Raw genomic sequence first — 5,156 nt, forward strand, 5'->3', positions numbered from 1 at the left:
TTTGTGTGACGCGACGTGATTTCGAACGTCTGAGCAGGTACTTATCAGGAAGAGAATGGAATTCACACACACAAACACACACACACACACGTATTTATATACGTATGTATGTACCGCCGTCTCCGCCGCCGCGCCGGCGAGTCCGACGCGGAAGACCCAGTGCCCTACTGGAGAGGGAGGGAGGGGAGGGGGAAGGGGGAGAGGGAGGGGCCTCAAAGGGCGGTGCCCCTCGACGAAGGGGGCGGTGGGACGACAAGGGCGGCGCTGGGGGCATCGTTCGCCTCACCACACGCCGTCGGCGGAGGCAAGAGGCTGCCAAGCCACACTGGTTTATAAGAGCATTGCTCTGGTAGACTAATCAGGCGGTGCAGCGCGGCGGAGGGCCGGAGAGGGGGGGGGGGGGGCGTAAGGAGGGGAGGGAAGGGGGAGGGGGTCTCCCGACAGGTTTCTCCGTCGGGGCTTCTGAGGCGAAATTCCTCCGACGTGTTTACTGCCGGTGGAAGGCAAGGGAAAGCACGGGGGAGGGGGCGGGGGGGAGCCGTGACGCCTCGCTTCGGTCCGGTCAGCGCCGCCGCCCCCGCCTCCGTCAGCGCCATCGTCAGCGCCGTCGACAGGAGTGGCGGCGGGGGCGGCCTGCGTATCGTCAGCGTTTCTGGTTCGTAAATCCTTTCGCGGAAGGCCATTCGAAATGGAAATGAGGATTCCTTCCGGAAAAGCACATCGTAAAACACTAGCAATTCCTATTCACAAAATGTAATATATATATACATACACATAAATGCATATAAATATATATTTAATATATATAATGTGTATATATATGTACATATATTGTGTATATATATATAGATAGATAGATAGATGGATAGATAGATAGGTAGATAGATAGATAGATAGATAGGTAGATAGATGGATAGATAGATAGAAAGATAGATAGATAGGTAGATAGATAGATAGATAGATAGATAGATAGATAGATAGATAGAAAATAATGATAATAAAAATTATTATAATTATTATTATCATTGTTGTTATTATTATTATTATAAGATACTAATGATAATGGCACTACCAAAAATAATATTAAGTAATAAAAATAACATAACAGTAATAAAATAACAATAATAATGGGGATAATAATAATAACAGTATTAATGATAATTATTATTGTCATTACAATTATAACAACAAAAAAATAACAATAGCAAAAACTTTAATAACAATGACAATAATAAAGTTACTAGTTTATTTCGTAATTAAGTAATGAAGTTGCGTGAAACTGCCGTCAGATGTCGCTCCCTTCAAGGCCCGGGAGGTGACCAGAGGGGCGAGGTAAAGGCAGCAATGGAAATCCTTCACATAAATTTAGCAATTGTTCCTGTTATTAGTTGACTGTTCTTTGAGAACGGAATATCATGTTACGTTATCGCCGCCATCACACTCGTTTTCATTATTACTGTTACCAAAATCTACAGGGTGTGTATGTATGTATGTATATATATATGTATTTATGTATGTACGTATGTATTTATGTATGCATAAATGTATGTATGTATATGTATTTGTAGGAATATATATATATATATATATATATAAATTTAAATATAGATATATAATATATAATAAATATATTCTACAATATATAATATATATGTGTATATATATATATATATATATATAGTATAATATATATATATATATATATGTATATATATATGTATATATATATGTATATACATATATATATATATATATATATATATATTTATATGTATATATATATATATATATATAATATATATATATATATATATATATAATATATTAAATATATATGTATATATATATATATATATATATATATATATATATATATATATATATATTTCCAACATAAAATATATATCATCATGATTATCAACTCCACTATAATTACTGCTTTAATATGTATTTGCCCTATTTCTAAAAATCATTGTTTTTAAAGCATAATTCTCTTTTTATCGTTATTACCTTAATGATAACAATAAGAGTAACAGTAAAAAGGATAACAACAATGATAACAAAGATAATGTTAATAATGATGATAAAAATTAGCATTATTACTAATAATAACGACTGTAAAATAATAATGGCGATTGATGATGATAATAATGATAACAGTAATAATGATAATGATAACAATGATAATAACCACCATCATAGTTCAATAACATTTTATAATTTCAGTAATAATCATCATTACCATCATCACAACTTTTATCATCACCCTCCCTCCCATTCCAATTTTCCCGCCAGAAAATCGCGAACTTGGTTAAAAAGGTTCATTCTCCTGACACCCTTATGGTCGATGAAGCGCGGCTGACACTTCGCTCGCAGGCAGGCGAGCAGAAGGTGGCTTCACGGCTGCCGTTCGGTCAAGGCTTCGTAGGAATTTTGTCGTTTCCAGGAAAAAAAAAAAAAAAAAAAAATGGCGGCCAGTTTTCGTCTTTCTTTCTTTTTTCTTTTTTTTCGTTCTCATTTGTATTCTGTTTTTAAGAAGATGGATTTGGTAGACTGTTGATAAATGATGACAGATCGGCCGACAGATTATTGATGATTGACAAGTAGACAGACTGGATATGATTGACAACAGACTGACAGGTTGGTGATGATAATTGCATAAGAATACAACGATGCTGCACGGACATGTCGAATTAAATAAATCATCCCTAACTTCTTAATATATATCTTCAACTCGGCGAAGTGAAAAAAAAAGGAGGAAAGAAAAGAAAGAAAAAAAAAAAAACGAGAAGAAAGAAGAGAACAAGAAAAATGGAAAACGAAAAGAGCAGCACAGACGTCCGGCGTTCGTTGCGCCTCCGAGGAGCTGAGGCGGACGTCAGTCGGTCGGGCTCCGCTGCCGGGATTCCATGGCAGACTTCGATTCCACAGTACCTCCCCCTCCCCCTCCCCTCTTCTTTCTCTATCTCACCTCCTCCTCCTTTCTTTGACTCCCTCTTACTCCTCCTCTGACTCTCTATCTTCTTTTTCTTTCTTCTTCTCTTTTGTCTGATTATCAACTCTATTTTCTCACCTCTTCCATCTACTCTGTTTCTCTCCATCCTTTGTCTTTTCTTTCTTCCTCCATGTCTACCTCCTCCTCTGTCTCTATCCTTGTTCTCTCTTTTTTCTGTTTCAACACCTCCTTCTCCTCTTCTCCCCTCCACCTTTCTCCCCATTCCTCCTCCGTCTATTTCCTCTCTCGTCCTCCTCTGTTTCTCCCCTTTCTTCTCGTCATCCGCCTCCTCCTCTAGTTTTCCCTTCCCCCTCTATTTCTTCCCTCCTTCTCCCCTTCTGCTAAGTCCCCTCCTCTCTCTCCCGTGCCTGTCTGTCTCTTTACTTCTTTGTCCCTTTCTCACCTCCCCCTCTCCCTCTGTCTCCCTCTCCCTTCTCCACTCCTCTCTCTCTCTCCTCAGTCTCCTCCTCCTCTCCCCCTTCCCCGCCTGCCCCCTCGCGGCCGCCATCGCCATCCCAAGGCCCTGTCATCTCACTGTCGTTATCTCTATCGCCCTCTTATCATCGTTCTGCCTTCGTGTCGCCGCGGGATCAAAAAGGAGAGAGACATAATAGATGATAATAACGATAATAAAATAACGTAAGAAAAAAAAAAAGATAACTGAGGATTAGAAAAAAGAAGACAAAAGAAGACAGTTCAGAGACAAAAGAAGGCTTGGAACGAACGGAGCTCGTACCACGCAGGCGAGACCCGACAACGGACGATCTACTTCACGAACGATTCCGAAAAGTACCATGCGCCGATTGCATGACGAGCGCCGGCATTCCTCCGCATCGCCACCGGGCCGCAGCAGAGCCTTACGACCTCCGGCGAGGGCTTCCTCCGTCGCGAAGGATCTGAGAAGAATCGCAATCCTAGGAAATCCTCGGGAACTCAGCGCCGTAACAAGAAGGGCTGGAACGAAGTCGGGGCGCTGCGTGACGGCTCATGTGGCTATTAGTTCAGGGGGAAACGACCAAATTATAACGATGAGAGGCCGAACGCATAGCTGGTTTCATGGGGGATTTTGTGGAAAAATTGACCCGGCGTGAAGTGGCTGGGAGGGCGTGGATTAGGTGTGGGTTGTCTGTCTGTCTGTTTCTCTTTCTATCTGTCTGCCTTTGTCAATGTGGCTATGTGTTTGGCTCTCTGTCTGTCTGTCTGGTTGTATGTGTCTGTCTGCCACCCCCCTTTTCTCTCTCTCTCTTTCCCTCCATCTCCCTCTCCCTCTCTCTCTTTCTCTCTCTCTCTCTCTCTCTCTCTCTCTCTCTCTCTCTCTCTCTCTCTCTCTCTCTCTCTCTCTCTCTCTCTCTCTCTCGCTCTCTCTCTATCTCTCTCTCTCTCTCTCTCTCACTCTCTCTCTCTCTCTCCCTCTTTCTTCCACCCCCTCCCCTCTCTCCACAACTACAAATCACTCTCCACTTAATCTGTCTCAATTTCAATGAACAAACGCGCCACAATACAGCACTTAATGTACCTTGGCAACACTGATCGAGCCTTCCGTCATGTAACACAGCATGACAGCCCCATTATGCAGGCTACATGACAACACTGTAATATGCAGTATTTCCGAGGTCACACTAGCATGAAATGATGCGGCGTCCGGGCGGTTGCAAGAATTCGCGGAATTTGGAGAAAATTGCTAGCATAGTTTCCCCTGACTGTGGACACTCTATGCCCTGAGGTAATTAGGGCTAATAGCATTTTCTTTTAGTCGAGGGGACGGAATCATTGCCTTTTTTATGTATTTAAGGGGAGGTAAAAACGTCGTTTTTATATGTATTCAAGGGAGTTAAATGGATGTTATTTCTATGCATTCAGGGGAGATCAGATCAGATCGTGTTTATGTAGTAGAGGGAGATGAGAATTAGTGTTATTTCTATGATTATAAGTGATATAGAATTTATGTCATTTCTATGTATGTAACGAAGATAAAATCAATGATATTTCCCAGCATTCAAACGAGGTAAACATGGACATTTCAAGTATTCAAGAGAGACAAAGGAACCGCCATCTGTAAGTATTCAGAGAAAGCAAACAGAACCTGCCATCTTGGCTCTTCAAAGTAGAGGGTAACAAACCGTCAAGAACCTTGAGTTAAGCGGCCATTATCTCCGTTTTC

At 41.4% G+C, this 5,156-nt stretch overlaps 1 protein-coding gene across 1 annotated transcript in view; it reads right to left on the reverse strand.

The window, feature by feature from the left end:
* The window catches only part of LOC125048027 (inhibin beta B chain-like), a 116,861-nt gene that overhangs the window by 110,756 nt on the left and 949 nt on the right, over positions 1-5,156 (reverse strand). The gene's annotated exons all lie outside the window — the stretch shown is intronic.

Source organism: Penaeus chinensis, chromosome 42 (genome assembly GCF_019202785.1).
Source record: "Penaeus chinensis breed Huanghai No. 1 chromosome 42, ASM1920278v2, whole genome shotgun sequence".
Taxonomy (NCBI): domain Eukaryota; kingdom Metazoa; phylum Arthropoda; class Malacostraca; order Decapoda; family Penaeidae; genus Penaeus; species Penaeus chinensis.